Source organism: Onychomys torridus, chromosome 7 (genome assembly GCF_903995425.1).
Source record: "Onychomys torridus chromosome 7, mOncTor1.1, whole genome shotgun sequence".
Taxonomy (NCBI): domain Eukaryota; kingdom Metazoa; phylum Chordata; class Mammalia; order Rodentia; family Cricetidae; genus Onychomys; species Onychomys torridus.
The window spans coordinates 109,989,447-110,005,989 of NC_050449.1; the positions used below are offsets into that span (position 1 = coordinate 109,989,447).

Sequence of the window (16,543 nt, forward strand, 5' to 3'; positions counted from 1 at the left end):
AGGCTCCTAAATTTCCCTTTTTTATTTTCCTTAAGCCAAATCAACTTAGAATTCTGTTATTTGAAATCATACATTTATCAAGATGGGGCTGAAGTGACCTTGTCCTCTGAGAGCTCACTAAAATCTATTTGCATCCCTTACTCTCTATTCTATAGTAATTCACTTGCTTTTCCCAAGATTTCAGCAAGCTGGCAGGGATTTACAGCTTCCTTATTGCATTTTTATCTTGGTCCTTCTTTTATGTCTGCTGAAGCTTGATGGTCCCAGAAAGACCCATCTTTCTTTATTCCACACTGATGCAGCCATAGATTTCATCTCCTTTCCTTTGACATTACCACAAACCACTCACAAGGTGGACAGGAGTGTGCCTGTGCATAAAGCTGCCTTATGAAGCTTTGCAGTTAGTGAGAGCTTTGTATTATGGAAAACAAGTTGAACTGACTGTTAGACATGCCTTTTTTCCTTAGGCCACTTCGAATCCCCACTTGCAGCACAGCGTCCTACTAGCTTCCTTTTATGACCTCCCTGGTCCTCTACCATGTTGCCTGGTACTCTTCCTCCTCCTAGCAACCTCCATTCCTTTCTCAGATTTCCTGTTTTCCTGGTGCCTCAGCCCAGTGCTCCTCCATCCCCAAATCAAATCCTCACCTCTGTCCCACTGAACCAGGCAGCATTTCTATTGCTCCTCCTCACTTTGCTGAGAAAAGAGCTGACAGAAGCAACTGAAGGGAAAGAGGTTTCTCCTGGCTGGAAGTTGCGGGGGGGGGGGGGGGGGGCAGGGGTTCAGCCCATGATGAGGTACAGGGGTGGAGCAATAGGAGCAGGAGGTGGCTGGTCACACGGCATCCACAGTTAGGAACAAAAGAACATTGAATGAATACTGGTGCTCAACTTGCTTCCTCCTTCACATTCAGTCCAGCACCCAAGCTAAGAAATAGTACTCCCTACACTAAGGCTGGAACTTCCCACCTCAATGAACCTGAGATAATCCCTCATAGCCATATCTGGAGACCTGTTTCCATGGTGACTCCAAATCTCAAGGTGACAATCAAGAGTAACTACCAGAGTCACTCTATACCTCTTTCTACAAACCCCAACTTTCTCATTTAGTCAAAAACATCTGAGTCTGGTAAGATGGCAGCTCTCCTCTAGGGAGTGAAAATAGCGGAGCAGGAACAGAAAGCCTATAGAATTGGTAACTAAGAACCTGCTTCTCTCTATGACAAGCAGTCTCAACCTCAGCTCTCCAGGTAGCTTGGACTAGATGAATCTTTGTTATGGAATGGGGGAGGGTTGCCCTGTGCATTGTTAAGACATTAGTAAGCTCACACAAACACCATCTCCAGCCATAAAAACAAAAAGAGCATCAAACCATTCCAAATATCCTACGAGGGTCAAACAGCCACTAGATGAGACACCTTGCTTTAGGGGGCCACTCCAGACTAACTCACAACATGGAAGACGCAGACATAGTAACATTATAATGTGGGCCCAGAATCTGCTCTGTCTAAGACCCAATGGATGACACATTAGCTGCCTTCATTCTACAGCTCTAAATGATCACCAAAAATCCAATGCCAATAGAAAGTTGAAAACCAAATGCATATAGAGCATTCTAATTTTTTTTTTTAATAATAAACTTTGGCACACAGCTTTGGTGATAAAACTTCAGGACCATACCAGATAATTAGTATTTAAGAAATGTTTTAATGATAAGACCATTCAAATTATTAGGGGATATTGTTTAGAAAATGAATTTTGCTAGAAAATACTCTGACTTTCCAAACATTAAGCTCCCACTCTTTCTTCTCTAATTACTTGTTAATGATACCATTTTACATTGATTGGTTCCTGATATTGTACTCATAAAATATTTGTTTGCCAAAGATGACCCATTAGGTTACTCTGACATAAATAGTTTTGAGCATTTCCAAAGCCATACTGTGATCTCAACTGGAAGGCAGAAGAAAAAGTAAAGTAGAATTAGATTAGGTGTGGCCTGAGCAAGCATGACTGAATGGGTGTGTGGCATGAGACTCAGTTGATAGTGTCTGAGGATTTTCAATCCAGAGTCCACCCACCCTCCCTGTACTTGATATGAGGTAAGATGGCGATAATCTAGTTTTGAGAAGCTCAGGTGATTGTCATGAGGTCTCTAAGGGAGATGTCAGCAGTTAAGAGCACTTGCTGGTCTTACAGAGGACCTGAGTTCTGTTCCCAGCACCCACAGCCACTTGTAACTCTAGTTCCACAGCCTCTGATAGCCTCATCTGGTGTCCACAGGTACTGCATACAACTCTTGCACATAGGTATTCTCAGGCTCACACACACACATACACATAAAATAAAACTAAAATATTTTTAAAGGTCTTTCTATCTAAGCTGAGATTATAATGGGATATATGCAAAACATTTTGTTTCAGTCAGTTTCAGATCAATTGGTGGGCATCACTTTTAACAACAGGGGTCATAAGAGAAAGATGAATTCTAGATTTTGAAGCTGCTTGTAAAATAGAAAGTTCTAATTGACCCCACATGGTTAAGTCTGGTTCAGAAACCAGGAAGAACCATGACATCTGGCTGTTAAGAAAGTGACCCAGGGTGTGGTGGAGTTGAGAAGCCATCCAGACTGGATTAATAAGTTCTTACAAGCATGGGCCAGGGGTTGTTTTTTGATTGTTTAAAACATAGCTGTATAGAAAGTGATTTATCCAAGAATATCCCAATACCTACCAAGAACATTCAGCGGGTAAGTGAAGCTGGATACCTAAGCGCATGTTTAAACATCTTCTGCTAGAAACAAGTCCCTAACACTGATAGAAAGAGAAATAGAAAACTAAGATTATAAACAGGAGTCAGAAAGTCCATGTAAATGGAGATTGTAGGGGTGGGGAAGTAGATCTTGTGGAAGAATCCAAGTCTGACCCTCTGAACCCACATTTTGAACACTGAGCATGGTAGTACATACAAGTAATCCTAGCACTGGGGAAGTGGCGTCAGGAAGATCTCTGGAGCTCTCCTTGCACAGGCAGCAGGTAGGTTGGTCAGTGTTCTCTTCAGCATTGAGGTTTTTCAGAGTTCTTCTGTGGATGCTTCCCAGAGCACTGTTGCATGCAGCTGTTTGGTATTTAGGTCAAGAATATCCTGGGAGTTTGGCAGACGTCTGCTTACAAGGTGGAGGAAGTTATGAAGACTGCTGATGAATGGCAGGAACAGCTGTCATCAAATACACGATGCTCTACCAAATGGGGGAAAAGTATAGATTTCTTCCTTACAGCTGTGGGGCCAGCAGGGGAAGGGCTGAAACAAGGCTAGGGATAAAATTCTGTTGGCAGAGGGTTTTCCTAGTACACATGAAGCCATGTGTCTGATCCCCAGCACTGCATAAAACAGGCATAATGGCACACACCTGCAATCCCAAGGCATAGAAGACAGAGGCAGGAGGATGAGGAGATTAAGGCCATTCACAGCTTTGTAATAAGTTTGAGGCCAGCCTAGGATCCATGAAACTATCTCAGAGAGAGAGAGAGAGAGAGAGAGAGAGAGGAAAGATCATGGGCAAAATATAGCTGTAAATATGCCATTTGTCTGTCAGTGTTACCCCAGAGCAACTTGAAAGAATTTGCTTCTGTGGCCAAGTAAAAATGCAGAGATATCATTTGGAAATCCTACACTGCAGTTTTTAAAGCACCACCGACACACCTGTCCAGCATTTCCTCAAAGGAACCACAGACAAAAGCGAAGACTTTACTACAGTCCCTACTACTACCTACCACACTGTGCCACTTGGCAGATGCCGCTCCTCAAAATAGTTAAGTTTTTAATCCAAATAGCATGCTTGCCCAACATGTGCATTATTTGGTGGCCTCTGTCTACACAGAGTTTCCCAAGTTACAAGAAATGGGTAAGCCCACACAGACACGGATTTGCACCTGTTAATGAGGGAGCTGATCTTGTAGTGAATGTTCACAAGTTCACTCACTGGTGCTTTCTAGGGAAAGCTGATCTCTTGGCAGCTGCTCTACAGAGGGAATTCAAGCAATGGATGCTCTGTCTTTAGATCCCTTCCCTGACACTTTGGGAGTTTAGACTGTGATTGTGTGTGTGTGTGTGTGTGTGTGTGTGTGTGTGTGTGTGTGTGTGACTCATGCACAGGAGCATGTGTGCAAATACTCAAGGAGACAAGAAGATGATATCAGATCCCCTGGACCTAGATCTGTAAGTCACTTTGAGCCTCCTGACATGGGTGCTGGAAACCAAACTCAGGTCAGATGTAAGAGTAGTAAACAATCTTAACCACTGAGCCATCTCTCCAGCCCTGCTTACAGTTTTGTCTCTAGCACATGTACTGTAGAATGGTGAAGAAAAGGAAACATATATTATGCAAATGACATTATGATTCATTTATTAATTTATATATTAAGTTCATGGTGGTGAGACTATTTTATTTTAATCTGAGAAAGATTACTTGCATTCATTAATAAAGCAACCATGTTTTCCAACTATCCAATCAGAAAGACATAGTCAGGAAAATGAGTACTGAAACTGGGCACTCTAGGAATGTATGTGAATACAAACTCTAAAGGGTCAAAGAGCCTAGCTAAAGATCTGACCTAGAAAAAAACTGGGCTGTGTGCTCCTGACATACCTATCACTGGTACAGTGGAAGTAAGAAATAGAATGGCTCTGTGAAGAATCAACACCCTCTTCTACCCATCCCTCTGAATGGTTGCTGACCCAGGGCCTAGCGCCAGGTCACTGACTGCTCTTGTCCTCAGAGTGTAGATCTTTGCTATATGATGACAGTCACTGTGTTGTATTAGAAGAAACCAATGGCAATTCTGGATTCCTTGTCTTTTTTTTTAAAGTCTTTCTTTCAAAAGTTTCCCATTCTGTCAGTGAAGAAAAATGGTCTTAAAATTCTTTGTCTTTTGTTTGTTTGTTTGTTTGTTTCTGCCTTTCTTTGCAATGGAATTTGTTAGATCAAACAGTGAGACTGTGGAGCCAGTGAGGAGGGCACCAAAGAAATCACTTGTGTTGCTTTTCATATACACCATTGAGGAAAGCATTATCCTGAGATCAAGCTGTAGGCCACCGGACTCACCCACCTTAGCGTTGACAGCCCTCAGAGCTAACTCTGTGGCTAAAAAATGGCTTCTTGTTTCCCTCTAGTGTCATTGTGACTCCATCCTCCAAGCATTATAGCTTTAAACTCTGAGTGATCTCCTATCCCACTGTTATGACTTAGATAAGTGTCACCTTCAAAATTCATCTGGAGACTTAATCCCCTGGTGCCATGGTATGAAGAAGGGCAGCTTCAGAAAGTTATGAAAGGCATGAGGGCTCTGCCTTCTCAGGTGGGACTGGCACTCTTAGGAAGGAGCTTAAGACAGAAGGCAGCACATGGACACGGCATCCCTTCCTTCCAGAGGATTCAGCAACTTCACCCTTGGAAACTGAGAACAAAACCTCACTAGGTACCAAACCCATTAATTCATTAATCTTGGGTTGTTCAGCCACCAGAGCTATGAGAGTTACATTTCTGTTTTCACAAATCACCCAACTTGGATATTACAGTACCACAAACAGACTGAACCAATGCTCAGAACTGGAGACTAGTATCAAACTCTCTTTATAGCCTGTGCATTCCAATATGACTTAATATCTTAAATGTGACTTAATATGGAATTGACTTAAAGCTTCAATCTGTCCCCAACTCTAGTGTCTTCCTAGTATAGAGGGGTCATGCCTGTCCTGGACTTGTATGTTTTCCATGGTGTAGAAGGCATCCCCAAGACCTCTGGCTGGCTGCTCTTTTCTCATTTGTCTAGGTCTCTTTTTAAATAAAGGAATCTTCCCTAACTAGAATGTCTTTCACAAACACCTTTCTTTAGCATCATTTTGTTTTCTGATCAGCACAAACTCTATCTTTACCGACTGATTTCTTTCTTTGTTCCTCCTCTACAGCATAAATGCCTTGGCAGTCTAGATCTAGAATGGACTCCAAGAGAGGGCCTCACATATATGATGGATAATAAATAGCATGCTTTCTCTAGGGGTGTCCATCTCAGTCTTCCCATGTGTAGATGTGTAACATGAAACCTGGGTTTAGGATCCAACAAATAATGTTCTATACCATCACAACCACTAGAATTAAGACAGATATGAATGCTACATAGTCAAGATAGGAGGAAGAAAGGCAAACATTTGGAGAACTGAGCAACGCTATGGGAAGGATGTTCTTACACATCTGTAAAACCTGTTGGAGTTCAGTAGATAGAGAAAGGAGAAAATGACACAGGAAAGAATACGAAGAGTCAAAGCATACTTAAAGAATGATCTTATGGAGCTTGCAAGATTGCTCAGCAGTTAAAAGAGCTTGCTGCTCTTCCAGAGGACCTAAGTTCTGTTTCTAGCACTCACATCAGGTGGCTCACTCTAGCTGTAACTCCAGCCCTATTCAAGGGGTCCTATGCCCTCTCTGGCTTCTGAGAGTACCACCACTCACATGCACAAACCCATACTCAGTTACACACACACACACACACACACACACACACACACACACACACACACCCCACATACATAATTAAAAATAATAAAAATACTTTTAAAATAGAGTGATAATATAGCAATAGATCAAGCCAGGCTGTAAGTCAATAATGGTAGAGAAAAAAAGAAAACAACAGGACTGTGAATTGAAAAATGTGAGTGATAGAATGAAGAATTTGAACTCCTTTTGTGCCAGGAATCAGGAAAGATCCTGGGTCAGAGGAGTACGTGACTGGTAACATGATCTCTGAGAGGGACATTTTCGCTGCAATATTTAAGAAGAGTGCAACTCAGGAAGGCTAGAAATGGGGAAAATCTGAATTTGAAGGACAGAACTGAGTCTAAGATGTAATTTTTCTCAGTGGAGGATAAAGTGAAGCTATTCATGTTGGGGAGATGTATCTGAGGCCAAGTTGTATGAAATACGCAAAGGGAGATGTTAGTGAGATGGATACTGAGCCCAGTACCCAGGAAGACATAACTGAAGCAGGAAAAGCAGATTGGGAAGAGGAAGCAGGCTGGTAACTGAGCTTCCAGGGGGCATCCTGGTGGAGGTGTCCTACAGCTGCATTGAAATGAAGATTCACTGTGGGAGTGGGGAGGCTGCATTATTGATCTATGCCTTCTAGAAATAATGACTTAGCTTGTGCCTGTGCAGAATGAGTTCCCTAAGAGAAAACTAAAGCCGGGGAACAAAGAACAAAAGAAGACTCAGAAGAACGCCTACCTTAGGGCTCGGAGAGAGGAGCAAGCAAAGAAACAAAAGAATTTCATCAGCTGGCCCTAAAATAAATGGAACACACCTGCTGCAAGTGTCAGAAGTTCAAGTCCCTAACAATAGCATAAATGAATGCAGGCGTTTATCTTGCAGCCTGAGTCTTCCTACAGGATCACAATGTCTTCTTAATGTCAGGCACAGCATGCAGTTATTACAGCTACTTATTATTCCTGTTGAGAAGACAGCCTGGCTGGCTCTTGCCTACACACTTAGGAGGACAGATGTCCTCCTGTAAAAGACATCAGGTAAAGGAGAGATGGGGGGCGGGGTTCCAACCTTAGGATGAAATCAAGACTGAAGTTCCAGCCACAACACTTTTGTTTGTGGGTACTATGTATTCCTCTCTTCACATAATTTTCTTTGGAAGATATTTCAGTGGTATTTATTTACAGTAGAAAGAACTTCTTAAATGAATGATAGAATTCTGTTTTGTTTTGTTTTTTTATTGAAGTCTTCATACCTTCATGTGTGGAGGTCAGAGGACAACCTTAGATGTTCTCACCATTCACCTTGTCTGAGGTAGCATCTCTTGTTGGCTGCTGCATATGCCAGGCTGATTGGCCCATTCAACCACCTGGAGATTCTCCCATCTCTGTCCCTGGGATTATAGATAGCCACTACTGCATCTGACTTCCTTTACATAGTTCTAGGAATTCAAACCTAGGTTCCTGTGGGTTTTTGTAGTGAAAGCTTTGCCCCCTGCACTGCCTCTGCAGCCCTGGACAGAACTATAGAACAGCAAAAATATCACATTTATTAGAGAATGTGAATACAAACTTGGGATCTCAGCACTACACTCCCCAGAACTTCTGTTTATTGTGGTCAAGAGATGGCGATAACCTTCACATTCACATGACAAAACCAGTCTGCAATCCTTGTGACTTTTGGAGCTTCTCAGCATTAAAATCTTACCTAATAGCAGGGGAAATGAATGAGTCTCCCAAAACAAAATACACCTGCAACCATAATGACAGCTACGTTTTCCCTATGCAAAGGTAAAAAATGAGCCACTGAACAATGCCATTCTCTGATTATTTTTTCCAAATAGGAAATTTGACCCCCTAAAATTTGAGCAGACAGCCAAGGATAGAGCATGGATTTCTTTCTCACCCAAGGTCAGGCCCAGGCTGGAAGCTACTTCCATTGGTTTAATCTAAAATACAGTTGGAAATTAATACAACAACTATTTCCTCTATCCAACTTAATTATTTTGAGTAAAGGTGAAGTGGATGGCTAACAACAGAAATACTCAATCCTCATGTGTTGTGAGGACACAGCCCTGGCCTCTTACAACACTGATGTGGATTAAGAACATGAAATGAGTGCAGATGCTCCTGTGCTTCCATTTACATCACCAACAAATTACACAGTGGTCCTCTACCAGGAACTCCATAGAGAAAAACACATTTCTCTGGTCACATCTTTTTACTTTACCAAGTTGACATTTTCTCATGTTTATCTTTAAAAGCAGGAGTGGTGGGTCAGCCTGACATGCTTTTTAGACCATCATAACTTGACTTGGAGAATTGGTTTGAGTTAATAATGCAAAAAATGAAACTCTGTCTACAAAGCTGCCATAGCAGGAAAAGCAAGCCTCTTCTATAACAGCCTTGATCAATGTGTTAGCTACTCCACAGAATATTCAATAGTCCCCCACATACAACACACACACAAAGTGTCCCACAAAACAAAGGCTGGCAAGACAGATAGTATCTTAGAGTATCCAGTAATGGGATTTGACAAGAGCCAGGTACTTTGGGCAGGCTCAATCAATGCTAATTGACAAGGAAGAGAGTCAAAGGCAAATAGAAAACCTTGAACTTCATGGGTGTGGGGGTGGGGACCTCTGGCTGGAGGCCTTCTCTTTTTCCCATTAATCCCCTTATATTTAATTACTTGTTCCAGTCAGTGCAATATAGTCTAACTTGCTGTCAGGTGGCTTTGGACTGATCTCATGTGTTAGCTGAGGATTTCCTTTAAAAGGAAATGTCTCATCACTGTAGAAACACTTGTCTTTGGAGACAGGAAGTCCTCTGCCAACTGGGTCTCAGATATACCTCTGTGTGTGTGTGTGTGTGTGTGTGTGTGTGTGTGTGTGTGTGTGTACATATATGGGGGTGTTTCTATCTGTGCAGGTGTATGTGTGTGTGTAGGTACTTGTACATGGGGAGGAAACAGGAGGTGCAAGATGATAGAGAGGTAATGCCACGTGCTACAACAGATTAATATAAATGGGTTAATTTAAGTTATAAGAGCTAGTTGGGAACTAAGCCTACTCTATAGGCCAAGCTTTCATAATTAATAAGAAGTCTCTGTGTCATTATTTGGGAGCTGGCAGGGGAGACAGAGAAATACTTGTTCCAGAGCCCTTCAACTCTCCATCATGGATTAGGCTCATGAAGCCTCACCATTTTCTGAGGGACTGATGGCAGTTAAGGGTCACTGAAGTATGGGGTGTCATTTCTTTAATGGGGTAGCCACTGAAATGCTGACCATGCTCCTCTAAGTAACAATTCACCCACCTACAGGAATCAACCCCAATTAAACTCAATCACACACACACACACACACACACACACACACACACACACACATATACACACACACACACACACACACACAGAAAAAGAGAGATAGAGATTGAGATATACAGACAAAGAGACAGATACACACACAAAGACAAACAGAAAGATAGACATACACATACACTGACACACAGAGAGACATACACAGAGAGAGAGAGAAGGAGACAGACAGACAGAAATGTAGAGGAGAGGGACTTGTTGGGAAGCAGAAGGGTTCAACATAAGGGGTGAGGTTGGGGTAATAAGGAGTGGATGACCAAAAGTCATCATATATATGTATGAAGTTGTCAAAGAATGAATGAAAAAAGCAGCTGCTGAGCATGTTAAGAAGAACCCAAGGTTTAGATGAGTGTATGCCTATACTATCCCAACTACACCTCAATAATCAGATGGCTTGGCCCAGTTACCTATCCACTTCATGCCTCAGTTTCTCCCACATGAAACAGGGTACCTGCTTCATGCTGCCCTTATAAAGATTAAATGATGTAGAGCTCCTAAAACATTTTGCCTAGTGGGTAACATAATATGTGCACAATTGTTAGAACAATTATTATGAAGGTTCTTAAACTTCATAACATTGTGACTCTTTAATATAGTTCCTCATGTTGTCATGACTCCCAACCATAAAATTATTTTCATTGCTACTTCACAACTGTAATTTTGCTAGTGTTATAAACCATAATATAAATATATTTTGGAAATAGAGGATAACCAAAAGGGTCACAACCCACAGGTTGAGAACCACGGTATTAGTTTATTGTCACAGTTATTGGCACCATTATGACAATTTCAAGGTAGAGAGATAGATCAACAGTTAGAGGATAAGGCTCACACCTAACACTTCAAGAGTTCAATTCCCAACATCCATGACAAAGCCTGTCTCTCCATTTCAATGTAGAAAGAAGAAAATATTTTTTCTGTTTTGCTGTCTTCACATCCTGGGATCATTTCTGTAATACTGTAGGCAATCAAGAAAAGCATTTGCTATACCACAGACTGAGTAATCTTAGCTCTTGCCTTCACATTTTGTTTCTTTCAAAATCTCAGGCATGGTGATGGGGAGTGTTGGGCATGCTCAAACTTGCTTCTTAAAAATGTGCACAATGCCCTCCAAATTGTGCTGAGTCACTCTGTTCTTCATTAACAATGAAATAATCACAATTTATTGGGTATGTCCGTATCCCAAAGAGTTTGCCTTTAGCTCACTAAGTAGACTAGGCTGGCTGGCCAGTGAGCTCTAGGGATCTGCTGCTTCTCTGACTCCACAAGACTGGACCACAAGCACAAGCCACCATGTCCAGTTTTGGGTTTTGGTTTGTTGTTGTTTTGTTGTGAGTTCTGAGGATCAAATTCAGGTCCTCATGTTTGGATGGCAAGCACCATACCAACCAAGCCATCTACCAAGCCCCTTAATGCCATTACTGAAAGAGTCATCTGGCTTGACACAGGTGAGATCTCTGGCAGACGAAACCTCTTGTAGTCTCTACTGGACTTTCTGACAAAACACTAAAGACACAGTTGGGTAGGAATTCAACAGAGGCTTTATTGTGGGTCAACCAAGGTATTTTATTGTAAGGCAGACATAGTTACAGAACAGACACAGAAATGTCCCCACTTGCAAACCCCACTGCACAAGCATGCTCTTTCTTTGGCTCTTCCCAAGTAGGCAGGTCCAGAGATGCCTGAGCAATACAGTTGGTAAGGGTGTTGTTTTCCTATTCCCATTTGACCTTAGAAAACAATATTGCAAAACTATCCAAACTTGCCCCAAAGATTCAAAGTATATGGAAGCCACTTTTGATATTTAAAACATTGTCTACCATTCTAGCTGCAGGATCAGAGGGAACCCAACTCTCCAACTGTGAGATGTATGTTTCTTTGTAGTTCAACATTCATATCAAACAACTCACAGGAGCCCCAAGTGTATCACACGGTTGACTGTGTTTTAACTGTAGCTAGTGCTACAGTTAATGTCTTTGGTAGCTAAGCAACGTGGCTCCTGTATAATACCATCTGAAACCAAACTTGAGAAGACAGAAAGGACATGAATTTTTAACCTAAAGGTAAGAACCATGCTAGCCAACAATGTGGCCCCATTTACTGACTACCCTGAGACCTCAGTTCAGGGAACCTCTAAGAAGAGAATCTGTTTATTACTGTGGTAGAAGAGGCCAAGTAAGGAAAAACTATTTCCTTCAGATCAAGAATGTGGCTTGGGTGGATATCCAACATCCCAGCTGGGCAATTGCCAGGCTACAGGACCATTCCTCAGGAAGGCAAGACCACCTTAACTCTCATAGAAATAAGAGGAACAATTATCCCTTTAATGAAATAATGTGCTTTTCATCTCCAGAATCCCACATTCTCATGTAGATCTTCATGAAGCTGTAGCTAGGCAACTTTGAAAGAGTGCCTGCCTTTCTGAACTACTCAGAAAGCGTAACTCTTCTTTTCTCTCTCTCTTTCCTGAGCAGCTTTCTTGAACAAGTTGGCCTTCACTCTTTCTCTAAAGTTTGCCCCCATGTGGCTGTTTGTTTGCCATATGGCTGACCTTCATGTTGCCTATGCTTAAGCTGCATGGCTGAATTCTCTCCTCCATCTATCACCTCTGGGAAGCTGTTGAGATTTACAGTCTTATAGCTTGCTTTCTCCTGTGCATGTATGTGTGTGTGTGTGTGTGTGTGTGTGTGTGTGTGTGTGTGTGTGTTTAATGCTAATAATAAATGTCCCTGAACTTCTTTTGAGTCAGTTCTTATACTATTTTGTTATTCACAGGACTTAAGAGCTCCCTGAGCAGACCCTGGATCCCCTTGGTGACATGTACTCAGGTAGGACTCTCTTAAATTTCTAGTAACATGTTCATAAACACAGCTAATTTGGAGACAAAATTATACCCATTAAAGCAGTTCCTGTTTACAGTTCCCTAAGCCAAGAAAAGACAAATACAGGGCAGAGATGGGGGGGGGTGTCGAACTCAGAGCTTGGGTCCCAGGACTTCAGTCTGAACTATTTCAGGCATAATTCCATTCTAAGAGCTTCTGGATTCCATCCTGAGTGATGACACCTTCCTCACCATGTTTCAGCAACTTCCAGAAGACCTGAGAAGGTGATCCACTGGCTCTCCAGCCAAGTAATGGGCCTACAGGAGGACACACAGGGAGATGTCCATTAGGAATGGGTACAAACAATATGATCATTGAGGAGATAAGAGGCAGAGGGCAGAGCAAACGGGTCCTCACCTCCTCCCAGCTTGCTTCTCTTGCTTCCTCTCCAGAAGGGCGTTGTGCACTCGAACTGCCAGTGGTTTGGAATTTGGTGGATTCTGCAGTGATCACATTGAAGTCCTTCACCTTGCAGGCCACGCAATCTCTGTTGATAAGAACATAGAATAAATCCTTGGGCATGAATGACCTATGGAATCGTCTTCTGTGTGGAATCATACATAACAGACACACACAGAGGAGGGATGGGAGGACAAGATGAGAAAACGCAGAGAGGATACACTACCTGCCGCCTTTCCCTGGGATTCCCCTAGGCAGTTGTGTCCTGGACTGGAGACTTGAAGTGATTTCTAGGACCTCCCAGACGTCTCAAAGTTCTGAAGGGACAGGATGCATCATTCCACTGCCATGTGGGCACCTGAACTCAGAACTCAGCTCCTTGATAACCTTGGCCAGCCTTGCCCCAACTCTCTTGAGTGGATTCTGTCACCAAAATACTACACAACAGAGCAAAATGCAGTTGGAAATTAATGAGAGGTTCTCTTTGGGCCCCTTGTCCTGGGGTAGCCATCAGGGAAAGGCTGGGCAGATGGGCTTGGGAGTCATCAACCTCCTGGGCTTCTCTTTAGCAGACTCCATGCTGAAGTCACCTCACTACTTAGCTTCCCCCAAGCTTCCAAAGCTCTAAGCAGATTCCATCTAGCCCGCAGTCCATTCCTTGAAGTCTAATGCAGCTTGTTGGTCTGAGGACCACATAGAACATGGAAGCAGTTTCTATCCCAGCTGGGCTTCCCGCCTGAGCCAGAAGAGCACCAAACTGTAGTGTTAGAGACACAAGAAACACATGGCTCTACTCATGACCTTCTTACCCCTGCCGTAAGCCATGGAAAGCCCAGGACTCCCATTTTGTGCTTTCATAGAGCCCATGTCCCCAGAACACAGGGTAGTTGGCACAAGATGAAGCACCCTGCATGGGGTCCAAAACTGAAACACTACCCAGACGCAGAGATCAAAGCATCCATAGCAACTCGTCCACACAAGAGCAGCTGCCAATAGCAAACCAAACTGATAGGCTACTGCAGAACTCTTTGTGATGAAGAAATCTCCTCTGCTGTCTGGTGGAGTGGTCACTAGTCACCTGTAGCCATGGAGCTCCCAAAATGCAGCAGCCCTGACTAAGGAATAGGTTTTGAAATTTTATTTGAGTTAAAGAAATCGCACTGATCTATTGGCTACTATGTCGCAATCTTATTCTGTCACTCGGGTCTTGGAAATGACATGATTCTCCCTAGACAGGAAGTCATGGCTGAAGATTTAGGCAAAGGAGAGAGTGGAGTTCATAACCAAGCACCTCATCTCAGCACATCTGTGAATCTTCCTGCACACCCTCCTTTTTTCTGGTAAAGAGACATGAAACTATCCCTTAGGTCACTGTGGGTATCATGTAACACAGCATATGAAACTGAGCACTTCTCATACACCCTGTATAATGTAAAGGGAAGCTGTATCCCATGGAGATAGAACATACATGGATTCCTTGCTCTGTGTTTCATGAGCAAGTAGGAGAAAGAGAAAAAAGAATATAAATAATTGGGTCAGAAACCTTTCACTCTGCACTGGACTCTAAATGAATGTCATGGAGGGAGCATGTGATCAAAGGTACCATCTTCTTTTGTTTTAATCCCAATGACTTATCACAGTTTTAGTGCACTTTTAAAATGCTTATCTGCACACATGTGCATATATTCATGTGCACAGGTCCATATGTGAGTGGGGGTGGGCATACAACATGTGTCCATATGCCCATGGAAGTCAGAAGACAACCCCACCTGCCATCACCAGGGATACTCTCCACCTCTTGGCCTGGAGCTCACCAAGAAGGCCAGGCTAGGCTGGCCCTGAATGAAGGTACTTTCTTCCCTTCCTTATTGGCTGAACAGTCAGGAGGGTCCAAGCTGGCCCATCATCTGGGGTCTTACATTCCATCTGCCATGTACATTGGTTTGTGTCTTAACAGAAACCTTGCACAGGCTCCACTCTATGCCTTCTGTCCTGTCAGTTTTAAAGCGTATGGTGTGTGACCCGGCCACATCTGCAGGTAACAGGCAAGCTTGGCCGTTAGTAATTTTCTACTCTGAAGATTTAGTGAGGAGGGTGGGAGGGATGCCTTGAAGATATTAGCAAGGCTCCAGTATTTCCTGCTCAACTGTAGTTGGTTCTCAGTTGACTGAAGACAGTCTTAAAAACATGAACCCTTGTTTTGCTTTATTTCTAATTCTCTAGAGCCCTCTTGTCCGTTGCTTTTTCAAATGCTAGTGCAGAAACCTGTCCAGACCCCTCCCTATGAGGTCTGCATTCCTCATCTTCAAGTTCATCTTCCAACATTTCACATTTTAATTCCTTTTCTGATTGCCCTCTCCAGGTCCTTATTGGTGTTGCTTTTGTGGTTCACCTGCCTCCTGCATCTCAGCATCCATTTGAATGGCTTAACAGTTAATTCTATGTTAACTCCTCCCATTCATGTAAGCAGTGCAGCTGCTGCCTCCTGGCTGGACCAGCATGATTCATCTCTCCCTCCTTCTTCCATAAACAGCTATGTCACTGAGTATATGGAAAAACAAGCATCATGTGTTTGCTTTACATTTTCACCCCCATTATATCTCCCACATCATTAGCACATCCTGACAACTCTGTTCTGTATCTCTACTTTGAACCTAAAATACAGGATTAGGGAAAATAATAGTATACATAAGTTTGCTTTGTTTGTTGTTTTTGAGACAGTGGTCTAGGCTGACCCTGGATCCTTCCTCCTGAGCCTCTTGAATGCAGTGATTACAGATTACATCACCACATCTATCTTAGATCTGGTGTTTTGATATAATAATGGGTAATTAATGCTTGAACTGTGTTCTCAAGGAAATTCCTGGGCACATCCATGAGAGCAACTGACAGTCAGATGAAACACATGAACCACAGCTAAAACCACACATCAGTTATTGCAGGAGGCATTTGCTGAAGCCTAGGACACAGGCCTTCTGTAGAGATCATCAACAACATCATGGTATCCAATGATAAAGAGCCTTTGAGTCTTCAATTTCCCATTGCGCCAGCTCTCTAGAGATGATACATCCAGCATAACATGAGAGATCATAAGTCATACCTGTTAGATGCACTGACCACTCCCACCCAACTCTGCCAATACCAACAATCTCCTTTTCTAAAGACAGTAAGAGACACAAAACAACACCTCTAATACTCAGGTCCTTATCTGCCTCTTTAATCTACTTGGCTTGAAGGAAGGCTATGTCCTGTTAACCCATGCCTTCTCTGACCACACAGAGATCTCATTTTTCTGAAGTGACTCCCTGCCACAGACTCTTTTGTCCACCCACTGTGAAATACTATCT

At 42.8% G+C, this 16,543-nt stretch overlaps 1 protein-coding gene and 1 long non-coding RNA gene across 2 annotated transcripts in view; both read right to left on the reverse strand.

The window, feature by feature from the left end:
* The window catches only part of Rbms3 (RNA binding motif single stranded interacting protein 3), a 1,348,289-nt gene that overhangs the window by 1,155,759 nt on the left and 175,987 nt on the right, over window positions 1–16,543 (reverse strand). The gene's annotated exons all lie outside the window — the stretch shown is intronic.
* LOC118587002 lies at window positions 11,439–14,640 on the reverse strand. Its single transcript, XR_004945418.1, has 3 exons — window positions 13,423–14,640; window positions 13,155–13,284; window positions 11,439–13,054 (listed from the first exon to the last, which is right to left on the reverse strand). It is a non-coding gene; the product is annotated as an uncharacterized LOC118587002 (long non-coding RNA).